Raw genomic sequence first — 27839 nt, 5'->3', positions numbered from 1 at the left:
CCTCAGTGATCCAATCGGCGACCAGTGGAGGTGCTGTGTTGCGAAGGCCAAGTGATTGAATCGGCGACCAGCTAATGTGACGACGACCAAAGACGGAGTGATCCAATCAGAGACCAACGTAGGTGACGGAGCAGTGAATGGGACGGTCAGTGTCAGCCTAGCTGCGTTGACATACACAGCACCAAGGGCTAGGAAACAAAGTTGCCTGAGAGCATATCAAGTGCTTTAGCAAGAAGTGATCAAACCGGTTCTGCCTATTCCAGATGGTAGGCGCAGTAATTGCAGGCATCAGTGGCGAGGAAGCGAGAGTGCCAGTGGGCAAGTGCTTAAGCAGGATATGACCACACCGGCCTACCATATTCAGTAAGTGAACTTGCGCTCGGCATCCATTTTGGTGGTCGGCATATCAGAGGTGGTCCTGGAGTGTGTGGGAAGGCAGCGTCAAGTCCACAAGAGGAGATCCCAGGATGTGCATGGAGGTGGGCCTGGATAAGGAGTACGGGATGTTGGCCTAAAAGGAGGCTGGCCTGGAGGACAGTGAGCGTGAGGAGGGGTGGTGAGCCAGAAGAGCAGCTTCGGCAAAGTCCATGGAGGTGGGCCTGAAAGAGGAGTATGGGAAGTCGGCATATGAGGAGGCAGGCCTGGAAGTGTTAGAATATAAACTGATGAAGGTGGGGCAGTAATAAGTTGCAGTACACAAGACAATAGCTGGATCATAATAATTGTCTGGTTGATGAAGCATAATGCAGCATCTGAAGCCCCTACCAACATTCTTGGCAACACCCGGTGAACAACCAATGGTTTGGGGAGACTGGACGGATTTATTGACATTTTACTTAGTGGCATCTGGGGGAGAAATATTTTCCGATGAGAGAAAATGTTCTACTTTAATATGCTGTTTAGGAGCGGAAGCCGTTAGAATTATTAAGAAGCTTCCAGACGTGGATGAGGATGGTGAGGAAGGGAGCGGGGTGGGGGGTTGGGGGGTTGTCTGTATAATAAGGTCATGAAATAATGGATGCACAATTTGGCCGGCAGACAAATGTTGTGTTTCTTCACTAATAAACAAAATGTTGGGGAAACAGTAGATGTATTTATTGCACATTTAAGAGGGTCATTGCCGCTGTGTAAATGTACAGGGGTGGGAGATAAATGTATAAGAGATCAGCTAATGGTGCATACCTCGAACCCCAAAATACAAGAGCGATTGTGGCAGGCTTTGCTGCTAGTTAAGGGGATGGTGTTGACTAATGGATGCCTTGAAGAAGTCAATGCCAAAGCAGTAAAGGAGAATATACAAGAGGTAAATGATGAACCGAGCCAGAGGGAAGTAGTGATAGATGAAGGAAAGGTATATGCATTAAGGAAAGAAGACGTGAGAAGAGTAAACCAATATCTCCACAGGAGAACATGAAAAAGAGTCCCTTTACAAGGTGTGGTTTAGAGAAGCACTCTATGAATGCAAAAAAAAGTGCCTGGCAATAGAGTAATGTGTCGGAAATGTGGGAAAATGGGCCATTTCGGGAGATTGTGGAAAACAAACAGAACTGGGGAGTTTGGGAAAAAAATGTGTAAGAGAGGGCAGTGACGGTTGGTTGGCGTAACAAAGCTGTGCGCATGTTAGGTGGTGATGAGGGGGAGGGAGATGGTGAGTAAGCACCCACGCACCATACAACACTTACTCTCTCTACTGACCTGGACTGCGATCCCAGAGGGCGTTCAACCTACCAGCGCTTTGAGGTCATACCAATGATATATAGAGCGCTATATAAATACCAAATAACATAACATAACGTAAGTACCGCCATAAGTAGACATTACCCTGGGGGGGAAAGTGGTGCTGTCGCCAATGGATTCTTGGGGGTGTTATACCCTGCATTGAATGCTTCCGGCTTCTGTGACCTTTGTCGGCACATGAAAAGTAGGTACAAACTGAAGGGGAATTATCAAATGCCTAGCCTACAGGGTCAGGCGAAACCTGACAAGTTTGTGCAAACAGATAGCCCTAGGTTGATTCCATCAACAGGTGCCAGCTGCCTCAGGCTGCCTCAGGCTGATGAGCACATGACGATGAGTCAGAGGCAGCAAACTGGGAACCGTATATATATGCGCCAAGACTGTCAATAAAGTACTCTGCTTCCTGCTGCCTGCTGCTCTGGTCTCCGATTCTGTGCATGACGTTTGGGGCATTGGCTGGGAAACTGCGCCCTGAGAGACAGTCCCAGTGCAGGCGTCCCAAGGAGTTGGAGGTAAGTGTTCTTTTGGACAACTTATTAGTCAGTGAGAAGGAGGCAAACGGCCTCATGGACAGGGTCATCGACTGCACAAATGCATGCAGTTACGACCCTAGAGGGTTTGGCTACTAAAGAGATAAAACAATTAATTAAAGAACAAAAAACAGGTATACTTTACAAAATGGATAATGTACAGGGAAGGACATTGATAAACCCCCACACACTGGTGAGGAGTATATTGATGAAATAATAACAACCTTCCACAGACACTGAAATATAGGTAACAGAAGAGCCACTGAACTGATGGCGCTGTGCAGGGCTTTATGGCGGGAAGAGAATGAGAAGGAACCGAGGGAGAGAGACATGACGCTCCATAGGATGGAGGGAGATGTGTTTAAGCAGCAGTTGACGTAGGTGAACATGACGTGTGTGCAAACCGCCAACACCATGCTAACAATGCATAAAGAAAACGATGAGTTAAAGAAAGAAATAACAGAAGTAGAACGAGAAATCAATGACCTCGGAGTATTTTTAAAAGATGACATACTTATGCGACCAGTGATGGTCAAAGTAGGGAAGGAAAACATCAGAATAATGACACAGCGGGAAATGGAAGGGGGGTACAGCACCACAGCAAGTCAGGGCGACATGTAAATATTACAATAGATGAATCTAAAACACAGGGGGAGGCAACAAGACACATACGTGATTATGAAGTTCCATTGTCTGCAGTGCAAGAGATACACGACAAACTAGAAGAGATGGCACAACTAAACGATACAAAAGAGGAGTCATCCACTGACGTACTCAAAATTAGGCAGTTGAGGGACGAAATGCTGAAGTCTAACAGAATGTCTTTCTTACAACTGTTAACCACCCCACACAACAAGTACAGGATCATGGATGGGAACATATTAAATGCAAATGTAGCGGCCACCAAAGTTTCGAATGGCAAAGTTTCGGGAAAAAAAATGCATCAGAAAAATGCATTTTTTTTAAGAGGAGGGGTTCCCCCTCGTCCACCTTTTTTTTAACCCTTAACACCCCTTTTTGTAAAAAAAAACATTACCTACAAAAAAATGCATTTTTTCGATGCATTTTTTTCAAAACCTTGGCATTCGAAACTATATATTCGAAACAATGCCTGGATACCATTAAAAACAGCGCTAAAATCAGCTAATCACCATATACCCAACATGGACAATGCAACAGAGAAAATCACAGATGATAAATTCAGGTTAAAGATAGAAATATTACTGAATACACTGAAGAGAGACTTTAAACTAAGGGCCATACTGGTGATATTGGAGGCCTTGGTAATGGAAAAGGGCCTGTCCCTGACTGATTTCATTTATATATGTAGAGTGTGAATAGTTGAAGAGGACCTGTTAGATCAACAGTCTGTCTTGTGGTCCCTTTTGTCCTCCTATATTACAGAAGATATTGAGAGGAAAGAGGATATGTTACAATTGTTAACGGTTGGGATAGATTAATTAACATGGCTTTTGAAATATGGCAAACAAAATGTAAAGCAGTCCCAATAAGAGAGATGCAAAACAGAGCACCTGGTGGGTTATTGGAACAGGAGATGGCGACAGGAGAACAGTCCATGTTTAACGTCACATTTGATAAGACAAAATAAAGTGACGCATTTGTACCTAAAAGGGGGCAGCCCGGGGTGGTATGAGAGGTAAGACATCAGGATGAAGAAGACGAAGAGAGGGATGAGTGTCATGGGACAAAGGAACATGGATGAGGTTTTTTTTGTACCACCCAAGAAGAGAGAAAACCGTGGGAGAGTATTTATGAGTTAGAAAAAGAGAACAAAGAGATGACTGCACAAGCAGAACTACTAAGGGAACCGTTGAGACAGCAACATCTCAGTCGGGTGACTGCACTGGAGAGTGAATTCACCTTTCCTTCTGCCCCTCCACCACCAATGATGTGCGACTATGACAGGGCAAGCTGCCGGATGAGGTACAGAACATGCCCCTCCGATTGGATGGATGGGGGAAGGGACAGGTTTCACTAAAGATGACGGTCAGCGGAGCCACAAAGAATATTGAGATGTTATTGGACAGTGGAGCGGCCATGTCTCTGAGCCCTAACATTTGGCCTTGACCACTGCCACAAATTGACTCTGCCCATGTAAAAGGTCTGTTAGGGCCACGCCAGGAAATACCTATATGTGAGACACGAATACAACTGGACAATTACAGAAAAACATTGCCAGGGGCCATTACAGGGAATGACAGTATCCTCGGCACAGATGTCATAACTAAACAAGGATGAATCACAGACCTGGCCAACAGACACATGACATGTGGCTGTAACAGTACTCACCCAATGAGAACTAGTGATATGGCACTAGTGATAGGTACAATGAAAGGTATCAGGATCTATCACATGGCGAAGTTTTAGAGGAAGGCAGAGGAAATATACTGATGTTTGGGTGTGAGATGACCTGGATTTTGGAAGGACAGTTGACTGTGCACAATTGAAATTGCCATTGCAGCCACCCACAGTGACTCTGTATCCGGTGCATCCACAGGCGAAACCCCATATCCAGCTAATTGTTCATACGTACTACAGAGGGATGCAAACAAGTACCAGAGAGCAAACAAGTGTTATTTGCCAGTCCAGTTTTGACAGTGAGAACCTGAGATGGCTCCTACCGATTGACCATTGACCTCCGCCTCGTCCATAAGCATTTAACACCAAACATCTGTGTGGTGGCAGCCTTAAAAGATCAAACGAATAAGTGCAAACAGGAAGCAAAGTGGTACAGTCCTCGACATATCTAATGGATTCTTTAGCACATCATTTATTTATTTTGCATTTATTTCAGAGCACAAAACCCAGAGGCATCTAGGCACTAGTTACAGAAAGTGCATGGTACATTAGCGAAGTGAAAGAAGGCGCATATAGGTTACAAATAGGTGAAAAAACAACATTATTGTGTGTGCACAACTTGTGAAAGCCTCACCTCGGGGTACGGGGCTACATCAACAATGCAAGTACAGGAAGGTAAAAAAGTAACACCAGTATGGAGCACAAATAGGGAAAGCCTCACCTCATGGTACGGCTGGCTACATCAAATGTGCCAGTAGAAGTAGGTAAAAAGCAACACCATTATGGGCACACAGATTGGGAAAGCCTCACCTTATGGTGCTGGGGCTACATCAGATGTGCCGGTAGAAGTAGGTAAAAAGCAACAATAGTATGGGTGCACACATAGGGAAAGCCTCACCTCAAGGGTCGAGGCTGTAGTTGGGGTCAGGCTGGAATGGTGAGAAGGATGCCTGTGAAAGCTTGAGCAGGTAGGGCTGTACCTAATGATACAGGGGGCAACAGATGTGGTGTACAGTGAACAGCAGTAAACAGCAAGAGGATGACATATTTGCATAAGACGTATTAAGCAATGCATGTTATCACAATGATGTACGAGTGACACATTAATCGATGGAAGTAAGGCTGAGACAAAGGTTTATAGGCGGTTAATGCTGGTGGGATAATAGCTCTGGTGGGTCAGCGGATGGTCATGGAGGTGGACAGGCTGCAAGGGTGTACAAAGCCTTCTCTGGTGGAGTGTGGCCCATGCAGTCCAGCATTGCGAACATCATTACATTCAGCAGTAACATGTGGAGTCCTACAATGATGGGTAGGTACAGCGGACTACAACCAATGATCAATGGAGATGGGAGGTCTACGAGGTGCTGGAAGTTCCCAGACAGGACTAGAGAGGGGATTCACAGGACCTTTAAAGTGGGCCCTTCGAGGGGGCCGGATCGTGAATCACAAGACCTGGACCACAGCCAATTGGCAGACTACGGTGGTGCAGCCCATGAGGTCCAACATTACGCACATCATTAACTTTAGCAACAAGATGTGGAGTATTACAATGCTGGGTAGTGTGAGACAGGCATGGTATCAAGAGAGACAGAGACTCAAAAGTATTCATTTTAAAACCTTTATTTACTAAGGTTCCTGGGTTGGTTTAATGCCTGACTGGCCCCAACTCTAGTGGGATTGTTCCCTTAACTGATGTTCCTAATGGCCGTTGTTGACTAATAGTGCAAAATAAAAGAATGTCTGTGTCTAAACCTACGATTGCCCTCACGCTTTACAAAAATGCGGGAGGAAATCTTTTGAAAAAGCAAAAATAGTGGTTCAACAAAAATGGCAATGTTGGTTTCAGGTGGTATTCTCACAAGGTGCAATGCGGTCAATGTCATAAATATGGATTTCAAATACCTTCAGTGTCTTTGAGTTCCTTGGGGCTCCCTTTCTCAAGCTTCAACTTTTACACTTTACTTTCTTCAATAGGCCTCTCAGGGTTCCCTTCCCCAAGCTCAGCCCTCTTCCAGCTTTCAACACAAAACAAGAGGTGCCTTTTTCTCATACATAGTCTTTCTTACATATCATCCTCTCATCCTCTCATAGGGTAGAATCAGAGGCTTTCGAAAATGCCAGGCCCTTTTCTTTTCCTCCCCATGACCACTCTCAATCTTTGCCCCTCTCTTTTTTTCTTACTTTTACTTTCCTTTGGACTTTTCATCTTCAGGTGCTTCCGGCACCAATTTCATGTACACCTTTCCCTTTGTCGTGCACCCTTGCACTATCCTTTATTCCTTCACTTTGATGTGCCGCTTGCACGCTTCTTTCATTTTTCCGTGCACCCCTGCACTAGTTTCTTGGTTTCTGGGTTTCTCGCACCATTTTTATACTTTCCTTTCCTTTCGTGCCTCTTGCACCTTTTCCTTTTCCTTTCGTGCCTATTGCACCTTTCCCACGGGCTTCTGGCCCTCTTTTTACTCATATTATTTAATTGTCCAGTTTAATTCCATTTATTATTTTACATACGTGCGTCTCTCTAATTTCACGCTTACACTGTTACTTGTATCTTTCCATTATTGAAGTCTTCACTTTAACTTCAATCAAACACTAACGTTCTTCTAGTGTTACTTTGTATTGAGCTCTTGACAACCCAGCTCTGCAATGCTTTCAGACTCACCGGGCTGACTTCTGTACTTCGGGGTTACAACGGCTCTTTGATAGGTGGTCTCACTGCCTGCCCCTTGGAGACTCCTGGGCTGTCTCACCGGCCAAGGGGAACTAGCATTCTCTTCACAGTTTCTGCAGGGGACCAGCACGCCTCCCTGCTCCCATACACAACTCGTCTTGGCTCCCTGGAGACACGGCTCCCTTGCCAAGCTTCTCTTCCGAGCAGGAGTTTATCAGCATATCGCCATTGCGGTCTCCAGCCTCTGGTCCTGGGCAGCTTTGGCATCTCGGTTCTCCTCCCACCTCACTCATCTACTTGCTCTCCTACTCGCTCATCCATCTGTGTGAGACCACACCTTTTATAGTGGAAATTCCAGTCAAGTGGAGTCAGGTGTGAATGGTTACTATTAAATGCCTGACTCTATAAGTGGGACAACTTGAGTTCTTTGTAGGGTAACTTGAGTTCTTCTAGGGTAGGTTTCCCTTATTTTCCCCATGTTATTCCTATGGGTAATCTTTGCTGATCTTAGTTTCCTCTTCCTCGTCTCAGTATTTGTTGGAAATGGGGAGAGGGAGAAGGGGTGAGAGTGCAGAAACAGCAAGGGCTCAGCAGCAGCTCCTCTTCATGGCCATGATTTTTTCCTTCCTGGGGTGATGTAAAGTGACATTTCATGAGGACAGTCAATATATAACAACATTCGTATTTGCCAATAAACAAAGTATTGCCACAGGGTCTAAGAGACAGTCTGACGATTTTCCATAGGGTAATGGCACAAATGTGTTTATCACTCCCATACCAGGAGAACATAGTGGTATATGTAGATGACATATTGATCATGAACAACACCAAAGAGGAGCAAAATGTGCAAGTGGATAGTGTGTTAGCATACCTCCACAGGGGAAGTCTTAAGATAAACCCTAAAACTTTACATTGGAAGCAAGAGGTCACACATTGGAAGCAAGAGGTCACATATTTGGACTTGTCACTAGCTCCAGCAGGAAAAGTGATTGATTCAAACAGGAGCTAATTGATACTGAGCTTACCAACACCTGCAGTCTGTGTTTGGTTTAGTGGGACTTTGTAGAATGTTTACACCGGGGGTCGCTGTTGCGCATGCACGTAATGGCTGTCTAACTGCAGAGCTCTGATCCGGGCCATATCCTGAGTCAAATTAAATCAGTTTTGGAGCCACCCAGCAAGGTCTGCTGCAACGCTTGCTCGTGAAGGGTCAGAGAACACCCGGCACAATTATCAGGGAAATCTCACTTAAAACGGCTGAGATCTCCTCTCGGACCTGATTAGTGGGTGCACTGTGGTGTGTAAGCTGTCTGCGAGAACCATGTGATAAATACTTGAAGCCACAGCTCCGAAGGCCGTGCAGGAGGAGAAGCCAACAGAGAGCACTGGCCCGCTGTGTAACACAGCACCAGCTGTTTCCCTTGGTTGTGCGACTCTACGGCTGCTGAATACTTTATTGTGGCCCCTGGGCGGAGGGCAAGCCTGGCTCCCTCAACACATTTATCCAGCGGACACTCCAAACCACGACCGCCCATGACTTGCATGGTCCCATCAGCCTGCAGTCATGAGGATCTGATCCGGAGGACAGACAGGCATACCATATCCTGCATAGGCCTCAGAGAATGACATCAGCTGCCCTGCTACAAACAGATCTGACTGCTGTGTGACTCGGTGACCGGACACAACAAGCACTGGAGCAGTGTGTAAGCTGCTGTGGATGCTGGCAACGGTACAGGCTGGACCCAACGGAAGATTCTACTTTCCTACACCCGCCTCCTCGGGTCGCGCCACCAGGCTCGGAGAAGGCAGATGGCGTGAAGCGGGCTGAAAAATCACAAGGTGAGACCCGCTGCCAGCACCATCTGACATACTGCTAAGAACACAGCGAGTAAGGAGTAACGCCCCTCCCCTGCTTACACCTCGAGCTCCATGCATAGACTTTGCCACAAAACACCTTTGGCACAAAATCCGGCAATAGGAAGGGGCAACGTCCAACTCCCCTGTGTGTGCCCTGCGCTGCGCTTACAGAGGATGCCGTTTATCCTGGTTAAGGCATACATCCTGGAATATACGGCCTGGCATGGGTCCTACCAGTTGGGGGAGGAGGCCATTGTTGTGCAGAATGGCGGAGAGCCTCACAAATCTACAGGGTCCTACAATCAGTGGGCAAGATAATGGACACAACAGTATAACATGCCACGCACATTTTAACAGCTGATCTGCCATAACAGCCAGAACTCCTGATAACGTGGGAGAGTACGATCCATCCCTTTATGTGGAGCAAAGTGAATGTAGAACACTCACTGACACTGTAGTGTGGATACTCAGAGCAACCTATGCTAGCTGGAACACTGCCATTCAGTTTCTGAGTACCGGTGCGCAACAGGCCATACTTGGGCTAGTGGGATCTGCCCAGGAGATATTGGGATGGACCCCCCTGCCTACACGCCACAAAGCTACTAGAATTGGGCCTATTGCTGTGTCGAACTTGACAGGAGCTTCTGATTGGGCGTACTGCTTAGTATAACTTGAATAAGAGGATAACAGAAAACTGATGAGTGCTGTGGACCGGCATGAACCCTGCTATTGATCCTCCCAGAACTGGGCAAACACAGAGAGTTTTAGTTTGTGGAGGTGATCTCCCCGCCGTGGTGTGGTCCGGATGCATAGCGGATACAACATCCTTTGTTGGGCTGCACTGGAGAGCATGGTCATTGACAGGAATACACACCCTAAGCACGCTGAGCCCAGTATAATACAGTTTGTTTGTTTGTTTTATTTATTTGTAATGTGCACCAGACCCAGGGGTATCAATGCGCAGCAGATATGAATATGCAAGGCTTAGGTCACAAGGTTACAGAGTATGAACCGGAGTGCTACAGATACAAGACAGGCATAATTCAATAAGTGCACTGAGAATAGAATACAAAATACATTGCAAAAATATAGATTGCCCACAAGCAGGCCTTAGAGATCGGTAGATTTGAGCCAGTTGATGTAGCTAAGTCTGAAGTTTAGATAGGGTTGATCTTCTCTGATAGGGTGTGGCGGGGAGTTCCAGAGTTGGGATGCTTTGACGGGGAAGCTGCAGCCACCGACGTTTGAAAGCTTATATCTCGGGATACTGAGGCAGTTGGTGTTGATTAATCTCATGGGCCTGATGGATGTTCTCCTATGGAATCTATCCGTGAGATAGCTAGGGGCAGTATTGTTCAGTGCTTTATTGTAAGGGATGCAGTTTGTAGCTGGATTTTGTTGTGGGTAGAGAGGCAATTAATTTGGCGCCTAATCGCAGATATATGTGATCTTCTAGGCACACCAAGTGCCGCTCTTAAGGCATTGTCTTGCAGGATTTGTATCCTCTGGATGATTGATTTGTTGGCCCGGATGTAAAGGGTGTTGCAATAGTCTAGCCTTGATAGTATGAGCGCTCTAGCCAGGATAATGCAATTGTTATCAGAGAGAAAAGGTTTGCCAGTTCTGAGAAGCTTACAAGTGTAGGCAGTGGCAGAGGCCATAGAATTCACTTGTTTGGCGAAGGAAAGAGTGGAATCAAGGTAGAAACCCAGGGTCTTTACCTCCCTGGCCACCTAGATGAGGTTGCCATCGATTGTGAAGGATGAGTAATCCTGACCTAGTTTCTTGAGCTTAGTGTGGGTACCCAGGATGATGAGCTCACTTTTGTCATCATTTAGGCATAGACCGTGAGTGAGTCGCCATCCATGCCTGGAGGATGAGATACACTCTATTCACCAAGGGCACATCCTCAATGTAATCCACAGAAAGTGGGAGGAGAATCTGAGTATCATCTGCATAGTTGATCTAGGTGATACCCAGAAGGTCCAGATCGTCAAAAAGGGACTTAGTGTATATATTGTACAATGTAGGGGAGATACAAGAGCCCTGGGGTACCCCGGACTTGCTAGGGATGGGGTCTGCCACTGCTGAGGGGGAGAAGATGCTCATGGTCCTATCACTCAGGAATGACTCAATCCAGAATATGGCTTCTTTGGAGAAGTGGGCGGCTGAGTCTAGGTGACTGCATAAGACCTTGTGGTCTAAGAGAATGAATGCAGCCGAGAGGTCAAGCAGTAAGAGGAGGGCTGTTTTCCCTTTGTCTCTGAGCTCATCGACATGCGTCTTCAGGTCAATAAGGGCGGTCTCCTTTCCGTGGAGGTGGTGGAAAGCTGATTGTCATGCTCCTAGGTGTTTGTGGAGTTCCAAATATTTTTGGATTTGGAGGTAGGCGACCTTGTCAAGTATTTTTAACAGAAAAGGTACTGTCGTAATGGGACGGTAGTTGGTAGGTATGAGTGGTTCAAGGTTTTTTTTTTGCAGTGGGAGCACCCAAGATTGTTTGAGGTTTGGTGGGGATAATGCCGGAAGCAAATGAAGCATTGATGAGTTTAGAGATAAAGGGGGCAAGATCTCTAGCAGCATCCTTTATGAGCTGGGCTGGGCAGAGGTCGCCCTGGCAATTGGAGGGCTTGAGTGAGAGAATAACTTTTTCTACCTCAAGAATGGATGTTTTAGTGAAGTAGAATCGGGCAGGGAGTCGGATAATGTTTCCTTAAGGGGGGTCAGGGATAGTTTTGTTCAGATGAGATATAGAATTAAGGGAGGCTTTTGTTAAGGCAATTTTCTTTTGTAGGGTGGTTACTTTGTTAGAAAGTGCCTGTTGTATATCTGAACACCATGTTTTATCTTTGATGCAGATGTCAGGAGTAGGGATAGGAGACTCTAATTCCTTTAGGATGGTGAATAATTCCCTCATGCTAGAGTTAGCATTAGAAATATGTTTATTGTAGGAATTGCGTTTGGCCAGGCAGATTTCTTTTTTGTATTGGGAAGAAATTTCAGTTAGTTTGGTTTTGTTGGCTGTTTATGGGAGTAATCTCCAGGAAGTTTCACAACTCCTCTTTAATTGTCGTAAGTCCTGTTTGTTCAAGTGAGTTTTAGGCTTGCTAGGTCTGAGTTTCATTGGGGCAATGATGTCAAGCGAGGTTAGCATAATTTTGTTGTACTCATTAACAAGCGTTCCTGAAACTAGGTTGTCAGCAAGCGAGTTAAGGGTGGGGAGGATGGCAGGATCCCTTTGTCCAGTGTGATGTTCTTTTCATTCCTTGTTAGGCAAGGTGGGGCAATAGGGGAAACTATAGGGAGTGGTCCAATAGTAGAGAGAACAAAGGACAGAAGGAAGTGGTCCGTCCAGGGTTGCAGGGAGATGGAGGTGATGTTGGCAGAGCAGTTGTTATCCACCACCCAGTCAAGGGTTCTCCCTTTATTATGAGTAGGTTCAATACATTTTTGGGATAGGCAAAGATCATACAGGATGTTAGCGGTGGCTGTGGCATGTTTGTCTAGTGGGTCATTGAACCCCAGGTTGAAATCACCTAAAAGTAGTATAGTATTTGGGAAGTAGTGACAATACAGTGTAAATGTCCTCCTCAAACATACCAATTGGGCCAGGGGGTCTGTATATTAGGTGAATAGTTAGGGTCTGGGAGTTGACTAATGGAGGTTTAACTGTGAGGACTTCACAGGATTGGGTAATTTGGGAGGGAGCAAGTCTCATAGAGAGGCTAGATTTGGAGATAATAGCAATGCCTCCACCTCGTGCCTTATCTCTGTCCTGTCTAAGTATAGTATAGCCGTCAGGGATTGCTAACTAGAGCATGGGTCCTGCAGGTTCGTGCAGCCATGACTCGGTGATGGCAAGAAAATCCAGCAGGTTATCTGCCAGTATCAGATCAGAAATGTCTGTAGCTTGTGCAATCAGGGACCTAGCGTTTATTAGAGCTCCTTTAAGGGGTGGGCAGTGGTTGTGTCTATGGCCAGGGTAGGGATAGTGGTTGCATCTACTTTCATTGGTTTGTGCACGGTGTGGTACTTATTGCTGGCATGAGGGCATGGCTTGCTAACTGTGGGATTGGCAATGGTGGCCCTCTGGCTGATAGGGAGGTTAGTATTTTTGTGTGCCATGGGCAGGGATCTGGTGAGGGGTTCGAAGAGTTTAGATAATCCAGCGCGGAGTCTGGAATTCCTCATATCTGAAGTACAGGGATTACTTCAGAAAGGGCTCAGTGAAGTGTAGTCCAATGGTGGGAGAGCCGTCTGTCAGCATTTAAGTTCGACTTAGTGGTGCTCGTGTGTCAGGAAGAGAGAGCCTAGCGGAACACACTAGGAGGTTGAGTGTAAATAGTGTGCTAAAGGCACCAGTGATGTGAACTGGGGTGCGCATGTTGTGATAGAAATGTCGGTTGTGGCTGTGGGATCACTAGTATTTGGCAGGGTAAGCTAGTCCAACGTTGGGGTGGATAGAGATAGGTCGACTGGCAGGCCTAACCAAGTAGTACAAACTAGAGCAAAATACTGTGGTAGGCTACTCTAACAGTGCAAGCAAGTACAATTGACATGGTAGGCTGGTCCAGCATAGCATATGTGGGGAGAGTCAACAGTACCTAACAGTGCAGGATAGAACAGGATATTATGGCAGGCTAGTACAACTTTAGCTTAAATGGAGACATCAGTAATCTATGCAAATAATCAGGAGTGGCAGACAAACATGTATTAGCACTGGGGCAGCAATACGGCTAGAATGGGATACCGTAATGGGTTATTACAGCTTTAGCCTAAATGAACACATCAAAATCTATGCATATAATCAGGAGACGCATGTGGTAGCAGTGAGGCAATCAATATGAATGTCGTCATAGTGAGATAGGTAAAAGCATGTAGCGCCGTGTTGCGGCAGTAGGTATATACTCACAGTGAGGACAATCAGGACAGGTAAACACGGAGAGGTATTCAGGGGATATATAAGACAATAAAGGCAGGTCGGGCGATCGGGTGAAACATAGGTTAGCAGCCAGAAAGGTCCTTGTTCAATAGATGACGCCTTAGTCTATCAGTAGCATAGGTTTGTGCTATGTGTAGCTGGCCACGGTTATGATGCGGGTGTAGGACAGTTCAATCAATGTGACGTAAGACGTGTTATGGACTGGACAGTAGTTTGTCTGAGGTTGGTAGAGACTGGAGGGATGCAAGGGGCATAGACATCTGACCATATCCAGTATTCCAGGCAGTGACAGGCAAGGACCCCAGCTCACGCCTTCCCGTTGTGGGGCCATAGGGAAGTATGAGGAAGGAACCAATCAGTGGCTTGTACTGCCGGCTCGGTTGTTGCCTAGCAAGACTATAACAAAGTGGCGGCAGCCATTTTGTGGTCGATTTATTCGCTTCATGCGGTATGTGGGGAAGGAAGCAGCTGATTAGGCTTGTTGTTGCAAATTCAGCTGGAAGATGTCAGCGATCTAGCGTGCAACCCTGCTGGGTGTCGGATGCACTTTTGTCCAAAGTATTGTGCGTCGCTCGATTCAATCCTGGTCAGGCTCCACCAGGAGTGCAGCGATGGTGAGGATGCAGGGGGCTGCTGCCCTCCCGCGATTCTGTGCTAAGTGGCACAGACAAGGACAGGCAAAGAGCCTTATGCTGCGCGCCTTCTGCTGAGGAACCCCGGCTCATGCCTTCTGGTTGTGGGGCCGTAGGGAAGTATGAGGCAGGAGCCAATCCGTGGCTCACACTGCTGGCTCAGTTGTTGCCTTGCAACACTATAACAAAGTGGCGACGGCCATTTTGCAGTCGATTTCTTTGCTCAATTCAGTATGTGGGGAAGGAAGCAGCCGATTAGGCTAGTTGTTGCAAATTCAGCTGGAAGATGTTGGCGATCTAGCATGCAACCCTGCTGGGTGTCGTATGCACTTTTGTCCAAAGTATTGTGCGTCGCTTGATTCAATCCTGTTCAGGCTCCTTCTGGAGCGTAGCGATGGTGAGGATGCAGGAGGCTCCTGCCCTCCAACGATTCTGTGCTAAGTGAACACTACAATTGTGTAACTGCACAAGAATAGCTCCCTGTGCACAGGGCAGCTGGCTCTAGGAAACTATACCGTCACTAAATATTTTCTGTGATTCACAGCACACGATCCATAGGGCAGCTGTTACACGACAACTCATCAGTAATGACGAAGGGTGCTGGTGCTTAGAAGAAGAGCTTTATGGACTTGTTTGCAAGCTCTGAGACCCCGGCAGCAGCAACAATGATGTTGTTGACTGGAGACACCCCAACAACGTCCACAGCTAAACCCAGAGACGATCATCTACTAGCCAATATGCATAATGGATTTCTATCCGTAAACGTTAAATTGGACGATATTGTTGCCAACATTGGGTCGCTCAAGGCGAGATTTGATAAAGAGCCTGAGTAATGGAAACCGAGGCCAGGATAAGTGCGAATGAAAGTACAATTGGCCAACACGGTCTTGACATTACACTACTGAAAGGAGAACTCTCAAAGATGCGAGGCAAGTGCGATGATCTGGAGTCCAGATCCAGAAGAAACAATATCCAAATAGTCGGAGTCACAGAATCCTCAGGCCAATTTCCTATGGTGGTGCATGTTGATGCTCTCCTAAAGTCCCTCTTCGAGACAGCATCGTTCTCTGATCATTTGCTGGTGGAAAGAGCTCACAGCACCCTGGCCCTGATACCTACACCCAGAGCTCCGCCCTGTACCATAGGATGTTGTATCCTCTATGCATCCAGACCACACCACGGCAGGGAGATCACCTCCAGAAACTAAAACTCTCTGTGTATAACTGACCAGGCTGCTCAGTTATAGGGACAGAGATTTGATCCTCAGAATGGCCAGAGAGATGGTGACACTACACTTTGAGGGAAAGAACATACATATTTACCCTGACTTTGACACAGGAGTACAGGCCCAAAGAAGATCCTACGAACAAGTGAAGCGGCAACTCCGACTGTGTTGAATCCCATATGCCCTGATTTTCCCGGCTAAAATGTGGATACAGCATAGAGGCAGAGTGCATTTCTTTGAGAACCCTTCAGCGGCAATGGACTACATTGAAGCTTCGATTCCACTACCACCCCCCACGATCATGGAGCAGACCAGAACATGAGCTTGCGACCCAATGATGAGAGGAGAGATCAAGCAGACTGAACGTTCTAGACTGTAATATCCTTTAGATGTGTTGGGGAGCAATGTTAATGGGTGTCACCGATCCAAAATGTGAGTTAATGCCAGATCAAGGGTGTCTGATTGTGGCAGCCATGAAGCTGCAGCATACGCACCTCAGGAAGGTACCAGAAGTTAAGGGGGAAACATCATTGTGTTGGGGTTGATGGTGTGGGTGGGGGGAAGGGAGGGGTATGCAATTGTAAATCCCTGATGCGCCTAAAGGGAGGGAGGTACGGGTGAGGGAGGCAGACCGAGTTGGAGGAGTTAAAAGTTTTAAAATCAATGGTCATGTCGCTATGAACAGTACGAGACTTTTGAGTGCAAGTAAAGGTAGCGGCAAATATGGTAATCACGAATGGCGCACAATACACATACAGGCAAAGGGCTGAAAATTAAGCTATTAACTTGGAATGTAAGGTGCCTCAATAACCTGGGGAAAGCTAAAAATGTGGGTGCGTACGTGACACGACACAACCCACAGATACTGATGCTCCAAGAAACCCATGCCTTAAAGAAAGTGAATGCTGGTTTTATTACCAGTTGGGGTCCACTCTGGTACTATATTGAATATTGCTCACAGGCCAGGGGAGTCCTTACACTTATCCACCCATCACTAGGCTTCCGATACACAGAAAGTAAAATAGATCAATTGGGGCGATATGTGCTGGTGTGGGGTGAAATAGCTGGTCACTCAGTGGTTCTGGTGAATACTTATGGGCCCAATATGGATGACCCGGAATTATACCAGGCCATACTAAATATGCTCATCCCATTGAACGAGACATTGGTGTTTTGGGTAGGGGATTTTAACACAATTCTCGACACAGCTTTGGACCGGTCATCTGATGCCCCCCGGATGCTCACGAAAGCTGCTAATACTCTACATCAGATATTACGTTTGGTAGATGCATACAGAACACTCCACCCGCAAGATAAACAATACACATATTACTCCACGGTACATGACTCTGAATCTCGGATCGACTATTGGCTCCTGACTAGCTCACTATCGAACACTGTTCTGAGGTGTGATATCCATCCGTGCACACTCTCTGATCATTCCCCGGGGTCTCTGTGTCTCAAACTATGCGATGTTCCTCCACACACTAAGCATTACAGGATGCCTTCTACTATCCTCAGAGATCCTAATGTATCTGAATCCCTACATACAGAAATTGCAGAGTTCTTCGACATCAACAAAAGCTCTGTTAACACCTTCAAGGTCTAGGTCCGGGGTAGTCTCTTGGCCAAAACCACTGGTTTACTGAAAACAGTTAGTAAGGAATTGAACCAGGTGGAATCCCAGCTACAAGAACATGAGAAGAGCTACTGTATTACACATATCAGGGATACCCTGGCAGACATTAATAAACTGTTAAGTGACTTTCACAAATTGGCTGACAGGGAGGTCCAATACATGGCCGCCCCAGCGAGAGCGCAGAGATACGGAGAGGGGGACAGAGCGGGGAGATCCCTGTCTAACATGTTGAAAGCAGAACATTACCGCAGCCCCATCACCATTATCAGCATGGTGGTGACTCGAGGGGAGGAAATAAACAATGAATTCACACAGTTCTACGTGGAGATATACTCAAATCAAGATGAGAGGACAGTGGAGGAGACTTCTGAATACCCAAGTAGACAGGGCTCCCTGTGCTCCTGGCCAAGGTTAAATCCTTGCTGGATTTACCAATTACTCAGGAAGAAATAGTAGACACCATTAAGGCACTGGCCTGTGTATTGAATTGTATAAAGAATGCCACTGAGAACTAGCCCCTATCTTGCTAAATGTGTGGGAAGAAGCTATTGACTGGGGCATACTCTCTGACTCGATGCGAGAAGCCATAATAACTGTATTACTGAAACCACGTCATCCCCGTCATGACATGTCCTGATATAGACCCTTTTCCTCAATGAAAACAGTTGCGAAGATTTTCGCTAAAATCCTCACGTCTAGGCTTCTCCCCAATATGCCCAAATTGGTACACCTGGACCAATCTGGCTACATTGCTATGAGGTCCACTGCCCTCAATCTCTGTTGGCTATTTGGGGTAATGGTGCAGATATGCCCGAAGGCAAAGGCAGCGGTTGCTGCAATAGACGCCGAAAGGCATTTAATTCTGTATCCTGGGAATATCTATTCTTGGTGCCTGAAAGCTTCGGACTGTGCTCATACTTCAAACAATGTGTTCGGCTCCTATACACCAACCAAGGAGCAAGAGTCCTCATGAACCATACCGTATCTGCGCTATTTCTTCTTAGTAGAGGTACCAGACCGGGCTGTCCCTTCTCTCCCATACTTTTTGCCTTAACAATCGAACCAATGGCTGCATTTGTGCATAAAAACCATGGACACAGGGGTATCAGATTGACAAGCCCACCTCAAATATTATCACTTTATGCTGACGACAGCCTCCTCTATGTACGAGACCCTGAAGTAAATCTAGAACCCATCATGAAAGACATACAGAAATGTGCACAGTATTCAGGATACAAAATCAATAACTCTAAATAAGAATTATTCCCACTCACACCTCCTACCGAAAGCCCACCAAATATTAGTGGATTCAAATGGACGCCTGTCCGGGTTCACTATTTGGGCATTATCGTGTCAAGGGAATCGCAAACAGTGTATCCTGACAACCATGACACTTTCCTAAAGCTGCTGGCTGTGAAGCTCCAATTGTGGGCCAGACTTCCCATCTCCCTGTACGCTCGGATAGCGCTCCTGAAAATGGTGGTCCTTCCCAAACTCTTATATTATTTTGGCAATGTTCCCCTCTGGCTGGGCAGGGTATGTTTTGCGAAACTCCAATCCTTGGCTATCTCGTTTGTTTGGAGTAGTGGCGTCTCGAGGATGAAACAGGATAAACTGGTGGAACCATACGCGAACGATCTCATTGCTGCACCTGATTACGAGCTTTATTATTTAATGGCACATGCCCAGTTCGCCAAACACTGGTACAATCTAGATGACACCGCCACGCAAATCCTGATAGAAAGATATGCAGCGTCCCCCACTTATCTCTGCTCTTTCATGTTCAGTACATGCCATAAAGATTCCTGTAGATTTGATCCCGTTGACTATCCATGCTTGGTCCATGATATATTAAAGAATCAACATAGAGGTAACATATGACCCTGACACCCCGCTCTGGCGCTTCCCTGGAATCACCCGCACTTTTGATGAAGCCTTGCAGAGAACCTGGGACACAGATAATCAGTTGAAGATGCGGGACATGTACCCGGAAGGCAGATATGTAAGTCTAGACGATTTTGTGGGTACCATCGGGGAAGGCAGCTAAAATTATTACAATATCATTGTATGAAGGACGCTTTTGGCAGGAGATGGCTGATGTTCCCAGAGGAACCCGTCTCACACAAGTCTATAACATCTGGTGATGGTGCGAGGATAGGTATTTCCAAACTGTATGCCCTAATACAATCGCATTCCCAATCCCTTAACACCATTAAAAGACATGGGAGTCAAATCTGGGTACGGCAACAGGTAAAGAACAATGGCACAAATGCTGCCAACTGACAAAAACAGTGTCTCTGAATGCCGGCCTACGCTTCATCCAGTTCAAAATCCTCAACCAATTGCAATAAACCCCTGTAAAAATGGCCAAGTTTACAGAGAACTGTTCTGGGGAATGTTTGAAATATGGGGACCCAGACGCAGTGTTGCTGAGATTATTGAGAAAATAACGCAAATCCTGTTCTCTCTCACTCCCCTGAAATATCTGTTTGGAGACATTGGTAAGGTGGCCTAAACCACAAGAAGACTTTTCAATGTGACATGTGCTGTTGCTAAAAGATGTATACTGAAAAGCTGGGAGGCCGCATATGCACCCCCAATTGACGATTTCCTCCGAGAGTTGACATTTGTGAACGAAAATGAAGAACAATTTGTATTGTCCATGCCTGTAACAAACCGTCCCAAAGATATATGGACCCCTTTCAGAAGCTATTTATGTGAGATGATATCTGATAATGCCTTTTCCCCTGCCTCCACGCCATAATGTATCAATCCCTACATGCGTATATACTGTTGGAATTACTGTGGGATCTTACCGATCCGTATGTGTCTACTCAGATCACACAGAAAGCCGACCGGTTTCAGTGGTATAGCAGTAAGTGTCACCACTTTCTTCAGGCGGAATGATCTCTGCGGTGTAACCATCGTCTGGGAGGTACACAAGATATATGTTTGGTTTCGGGACAGGAAAATACCAGCTTGACTCCACAACCCTGATAGATGGGAGTTGTCACAGCTCTATTGGGGCGTCCTCCTATTTCTGAAAACTTCAGTTTCAGCCTCTAAAAGCAGAAGAAATCTGACCGCACACATATAGTGCGAGTCTCCAGCCCTGAAGAAAGTGCTGACACTTACTGCTATACCACTGAAACTGGCCGGCTTTCCGTGTGATCTGAGTAGACCAATACGGATCAGGAAGATCCCTACACCAGATCCCCTTTTTTGATCCCGACACCAAGAAGGGATCTTTGACTTTTACTGACAGGGGAACGGAGCTCACGTATATAAAGAAAAAAAGCAGATCTCCAAAATCCCCTCCAAGCAAATAGGATTTACCTTTGACTACCAGCCATCTCTGACTAGCTACAGTCGAGGTTTAACACTCTATAACTTTAATTAATCAGTTGCAAAATCCAAAAAACGCAAATAAAAAAGTAATTGTTTATTTGGAAAACAACGTTGAAAATAAACCCCAAATTGTGTGGAACCCTGAAGGCAAAACTCAGGTGGAGTAAAACCCAAAAGACAAGCAATAACAGAATTAATGTAACTCGAATCCGAGTGTGATATTATGTCTATAGTGAAACCTTACACAGCTTGAACGAAAATACACGCTGTGTGAAAGGGTTCTGTTAACAACATATTGAGCAACTCATAAGTTAATGTATAAAATAGGATGGGCACCCATCACCATAAAAGCATTATATGAGCCATTGACAATATTGTTGTTGTCCACACTGCATTTAGGAAGAGGGACTAACCACAGAATAGCAACATGGCAGGCACATCTCACAACAATTGACATTAACACAGAAGCAATACAACGATCAGAAACCCCATTAGCAGGGAGACCCGTGGGTACACAAAAGAATGCAAGACATAATAACAAAACACTAAGGGGCTGATTCATGGAATTATTTGCACCAAAAAACAGGGATTTGTGCGCCATTCTGCCCGCAAATCCCAGTTTAACAAATGGGGATTTGTGACCAGAATGGCTCACAAATCCCTGTTTTTCGGCGCAAAAATTCCATGAACCAGCCCCTAAACATCTGATTTTCTGTGAAGACCCACAGAATAGAGCGCCCCTGATGGCCCACTGCATGTATATCTATGGCAGTGTAGCCTATGTGAAAGGATAAAAGAAGGCGCCATCTGCCGTGGTGCAACCAGGCGAGGAGGGTCAGGCGACAACTATAAGAACCTGGGGTTGCAAGAGGGCCAGTGTGCAGATATAAAGGCATTGGAATTAGTGTTTATGCAAGCACAACATACAGGGGAGGGAGAGGCCCTTGTTAATTGTGACAGACTCAAATGACCTGATCATGGCCACACCACTAAACCTTCAATGGTGGATCAACCAAGTCTATAAGCCATCGGGTAGGACTGAGCTGAAACACAGAAATATATGGGAAAACATCCGGAGAATGGTGCATAATCATAATCGGATATGTATACTGAAAATGAAATCACACTGCAAAATAGAGCAAGTGGCAGAAAGGTAACGCCCTCGCAGACTGCGCAGCAAAAGAGGCATTGCGCAATGCGCCTATGGAACAGGATGTGAAACTCAAGATCGCCGTGCTGGTGCCTGCGGAAAGGACTGTGGATGAACTGACCATGGAGAGAGCAAATATTCATGACACCGAAGCATTCACAACCCCTCAAATGTACAATACGAAAGGTGAGCAAAAACCAACAACACCAGATCACCCCGTGAGCCCTGCAACAAGCGGACCAAGCATTATTACAATATGCTAAAGACCATCACATGGAGATACAGGAGAAAGAAGGGGACCTGCACCACAGGGAATGCATCTACATACCAAAACTAATGAAGAATGACATCTTGCAGTGGGTGCATGGATTCTGGTGTCATGACAAGGGTCCCCAGGGAGTTCAACGAACACAACATTTAGCATGGTGGCCGACAATGTTACAAGATTGGAAACACTTTGTCAATGAGTGTCCGGCATGCTGGATGTTCGAAAGGAAACACCATGCACCTTGGCCACACATGCCCTGGGAGATGGTTCAATTAGACTTTGTTGGTCCCTTGAAAAGGACACCACGGGGGAGTCAATACATTTTGTTGATAATTGACGCATTCAGCAGATGGCCAGAAGTTATGCCCCTCCATAGTTGTACAGCAGAATCAACAGCAAAGTCATTGATTGAATTAGTTGTTTCACAAAACGGAATACCAATGAAGATAATGACAGATAACGGTGCTCACTTCAAGAATTAACTCATGCAGAAAATTTGTGAGAAACTAAAAATAAAACAAAGGTTTCATTGTCCTAAATCAGCCGGGATGATTGAAAGTCTGAACCAGGAAATCAAAAAGGAACTTAACAAACATGTGGCCATGGACGGGAGAGCGTAGGACATATACCCACCTTATATTTTACACCGTCTCAGGTCAAGGACACACTCATCCACGGCTTACTCACCGTATGAAATATTACTTGGAAGACTAATGCGGTCTACTGACAGGCTGTTAATATCTGATGAGAAGTATCCAGGGGCATATTACATGCACCAGGTGCAATATCTGAGGTCACTGGTGCGGGTGTTAGCAGATCCGGGTTCACTATATACTATAATATCTGAGGAGAAATACTCAGAAATTCAGAAAGGGCTGAAGCATAGTATGCACAATAGTGACATACGACCAAAGGCATATGCTGGAGTAGGAATCGACATAGTCGGATTTGTGAGAAACACTATAGGATATGACAGAAAAACAGTAAAGGGAAAGATATATGTGGCAAAGTATGGTGAGTGTTTCCTGGGGTTGCATATCAATACCACAATATGCTGTTTGATTTAGCATCCACATTGGCAGTATTTCTAAGATTAATAGATGATTTGTTCGAGCAAATTCTGGGGGTTAACTGCATTAAAGATGATATTTTATTGGGACAATGTCAGAGGAGAAGCATGGGAACAAAGTGCAGGAGGTGCTATGCAAACTTGAGGTAGCAGGCCTTTCCGTTAAGAAGGAAAAGTACCGGTTCCAAGTGGAACAGGTATCTTACTTGGGGCATATGCTCTCCAGGAGAGGTACATCCGGAAATGGTGGAGGCAATTCGGGGATTAAAAGGTCCTATGAACAAAGATGAATTAAAATTATTTTTTAGGATTAATGGAGTATTATGCCACATTTATAGAGAATTTTGTGGCTAAGGCATCTCCCCTTCGTGAGTTATTGAAACAAAGAAGGGAATTTAAGTGGAGTGACGGGGAGAAGGCGTGCACAGAATTGAACATGGTGGTAGCAAACACACCAATGTTAGATATATTTGTCCGAAGGATAAGACCATAGATGAGTGTAAGCAAGGGTTGGGAGCAGTATTAAATCAGGCTCCAGGGGGCATAAATGTGATGATAGCTTTTGCATCCAGAGCATTGAATGAGGATGAGATGAAATATTCCACAATTTAAAGGGAGGCTCTAGCTTGTTATTAGGCCTCAAAATATTTTCAGACATACTCTTGGGGTGTAACACACATAATGAGGGGTGATAGTAAACCTTTGCAACATTTATTTACTACGAAGGGATTGGGATTGGAAATGTCTCGCATTTCAAGCTGGTTGGCAGCTATGTAAGAGTACAGTAGAACTTTTACCCGGGAAAGTGAAATCCAGAGATGGATTCTCTGTCCGGATCACCTTGCAGAGAGGTTAGCAATCTGGTAGATTTGTGTGAGGAGTGGATTGCTCAAATAGAGTTAAAAGTGGCAAAAATTCTTAAATGATCAGTCTGGTTGAGAAAAGTGGCATCAGATCAGGAAATAGAAGAGGTAATGTTGAACATAAGAGAGAGCTAGGGGAGTAAGGAAGCTAAAAAATCAGTGTACTATAAGTTAAGAGAAGAATTGGGTAGCTCAGAGTTTGGTGTAGCGAGAGGTGAAAGACATGTTCCTCCAAGAATATTCAGAAAAGAGTGGATTAAGCTAGCTGTGACAAATCTGGAATATTCCTCCATTCTCCCCAGAAGTGGATCTTTTTTATTGTTTTATGTATTTATTTTATTTTTATTTATATAGCACCAATAACAAGCCCTCAGGCATCAGGGCGTGAATCAGGAAATGGTAGATCAGGAAACCGTAATCCAACATCTCTTAAACTAGCGGGTATTTCAAGCAAACAGATGCGTCTTCAAGGATTTATTAAACCGTTCCAGTGATTTACTCTGTTGCAGATCCGGAGCCAGGGAATTCCATAATTTAGGAATCATAGTTTTATCAAAGTGCACACCCAGTTTTTTTTACTTCATGTATTGTGTATATAACACAGCCTGCAATGTTTAAGTTATCATACTCCTTGCTATGTTTTTTCAATCTGGCATCCGTCCCTGTATTCATCAGTTCTGTTTTGGAGTTGTTCATTGCCAGGCCATTCCTCAACATCCAATCTTGAAAAATGGCATAAACTTCATTGACAACCTCAGTATCATTTTTATAATCCCTCCATCAAAGTGATTTAACACTAAGGGCCTCATTACACGGAACATGGTAAGGGTTTACCGGTACTGGTAAGGGCACCGGTACCGGTAAACCCTTACCGCCTTACTACGAGGTCCCTTTGCCGGACCCGACCTCAACAGCTGGTTTTAGCAGTTGTTAAGGAACGGGCCCGCAAAGGGACCTTGGTGCTAATTACGGTACCACAATTTGCGGTACCGTAATTAGCTCCTTCCCCATTCCCATTGAGCCCTATGGGGGCAAAAATGGGAATGGGGAAGTGCCTTGGGGAATGGGGAATTACTGCCCCCACTCACCTTGGAGTAGGGCGGTAATTCCACCATCCACCAAGGCGGACATGGTAAAATACCGACGGCAACCATGGTGCTAATAGCGCCATGGTTACCGCATACCGTGTAATGAGGCCCTAAGTATCGTTTGCATCATTTGTGTGAATTATTCGTCTTGAGTCCAGACGTTCAAAAAATGACAACGTATAAATGTGATAAAGAGAAGGGGACAAGCACGAACCCTGAGGCACTCCATAAGGGACCTCTATAACACCTGCATGAGCACTGTTAGTGTAAACTTTCGATGTTTGGTTAGTCTGAAAGGACTTTACCCATGCTTCTGCCCACTCTGAAAAATGTCATGAGTATACCAGCCTTTGGAACAGAATATTATGATCCACAAGGTCAAAGGCGGCAGATATATCAAGTAACATCAACAATGCCATTTTTCCTTTATCCATGAGATCCAAAATATTGTCCTTCAGATCTAAGAGAGTTGTTTCTGTGCCATGGATCGAGATGAAACCCCATTGATGATTACTGAAGATCTTATTTGTGGTCAGGAATTCCTGACCCTGCAAATATGCTGTTCTGTCCATGATCTTGAGTTGAATGGCATATTCATAATTGGTCAGTAGTCAGCCATATTTGAAGGGTCAAACATAGTTATTTTTAGTAGTGGGATCACCCAGGCTTGTTTCACACTATCTGGCAGCGCATGTTTGACAAATGACTTATTAATACATTTTGTGATGGCAGCAATAAGAGCTGGTGCTCATAGGTTAACCACTGAAGTTACAGGAATTTGGTTTTAAGCATTCTTCAATATCTTCCACTTCCTGTTCTGAGTCTGGTCTAAAGGTAAATGGCTCTTCTATCTTATCTGCTCCTGAGTCCCTCAGCGCATCTCTACCCAAACAGGATATAATGTTGTTTCCTTTCATTTCCTGTTTATTACTGATGTCTTCTCTAATTTTATGGAATTTACCAATCATAATCTTTTGTACCAAGGTACACCAGGTTTGATCCTTTGTGGTATTATCTTCTACTACACAAGGCTTCTCCAGTTCTCTAAAAACATTACATTAAACAGTTCCTTTGTGTTTTTTTCTCAGCCTTACCGATCCAGGTTTCATATTCTGATATTTTTGCCTCCAGAAAAGCCAGTTCATGATTTTTAGACACTCAAGCAATGTCATCTCTATTCTCGAGTAGTTTTTTTTTTGCCGTTTATCATAAGCTCTTTGCATTATCCCTTTTAATTTATGGATCTCCAGCAATTAACATGTTTTATACATTTTGTTCAACTTATTGTGAGATTTTAAAGGACTCCAAAAGACATGCATATGATGACCCTGAAGGAGGTCCCATGGAGTCCGGGAGTGGAGGATTTCCGCCAACAACAGTCTTCTGTGTGGTTCTACAAAAAACTCTTATTTGTCCACAAACTGATTTTAGTTCTTTTTATGTTTGTTGTTTTTGTACTGTGCATTGGATTGAATGACACAAATGTACGTTTTCAAATGTTTTCTAAAAGTGTTAATGATTTAATTTTTTCTTAAAAAACAAAAAGGAAAAAAGGTTTTGGGATCACCAATTAAATGAACAAAAGACTTAAAGGATGATCTGATGATTAAAAAGAGATAAGATCTCATTAAAAATAAAGTTTGAAAATAATTTTAAAAAAAAAACAAACAAAATAATTCAAAAGATAAAAAAGATCACCAATAAATAAAAAAAGATAAGAGATCAAAATAAATGTGATCAAGTGATAAAAAAGATTTAAAAATAGATTAAAAATATAAATAAAAACTACAATTATGTTTGTTTTGTTCCTTTTCAAAGATATTGTTGTTTGTTATTGTGATTAAGAGTCATAATTATTTTACTCAAGACTGGACTTATGTACATAATGTTCTAATACCTCAATTTCAATGTATTAATTATTTATTTTCAATCATAGAAAATTCAATTGGGACACATACATTTTAGAGCATTTGGTTTTCGTTTTTTCCTGCAGTGATTTCGGGTTGTATCCTGAAATCACTGCAGGAAAAAAAGCATTAAAAAAGGAGGGATTGTAGGAAATGGGCTCTGAATTGCTGGGGGTTCTGTCTAATTGGAGTGTATTAGTTTAGCACGTACATATAGCTGTGGTGTGGGTCTTTGACAGAAGCACAGATATATAGAAATGCAAAAATGCACAAGGCAAGTGATGGCCAATGCATAAAGCGCATAATGGAAAGGGCACAGAACACTGAAATGCAGAGCACATGCTTAAAAGTGTTTATTATTTCAGGATAGGATAGTATTTCCATTGACTGATTTACATTAAAACTAATACTAGCATATTAACATACTAATATAACCTCAGTGACATGTAACATGCCTTTAATGACAGTTTGTGCAAATTACTTTATGTCAAAATTAACTGAATTTTATTTTTGAAAATGCATGATGCTCTTTTAAATAGGAATTTAAAGCGTGCAGGCTGGATGTGCGCTGGGTAAACTGAAATATGCGAAGAT

The 27839-nt window shown here is 44.6% G+C and overlaps 1 protein-coding gene across 1 annotated transcript in view; it reads left to right on the top strand.

The window, feature by feature from the left end:
* The first annotated feature begins 2142 nt into the window (after positions 1 to 2142).
* Positions 2143 to 27839, top strand: part of LOC138472724 (pulmonary surfactant-associated protein D-like) — a 67564-nt gene continuing 41867 nt past the window's right edge. The window contains exon 1 of the mRNA XM_069611043.1: positions 2143 to 2249. The gene's annotated coding sequence lies outside the window, so the exon portion shown is untranslated. The remainder of the gene's footprint in view (positions 2250 to 27839) is intronic.

Source organism: Ambystoma mexicanum, chromosome 8 (genome assembly GCF_040938575.1).
Source record: "Ambystoma mexicanum isolate Mex_15411 chromosome 8, UKY_AmexF1_1, whole genome shotgun sequence".
NCBI classification, from domain to species: domain Eukaryota; kingdom Metazoa; phylum Chordata; class Amphibia; order Caudata; family Ambystomatidae; genus Ambystoma; species Ambystoma mexicanum.
Note: the sequence above shows the minus strand (reverse complement) of the source record. Positions and strands in the feature narration are given on the sequence as shown.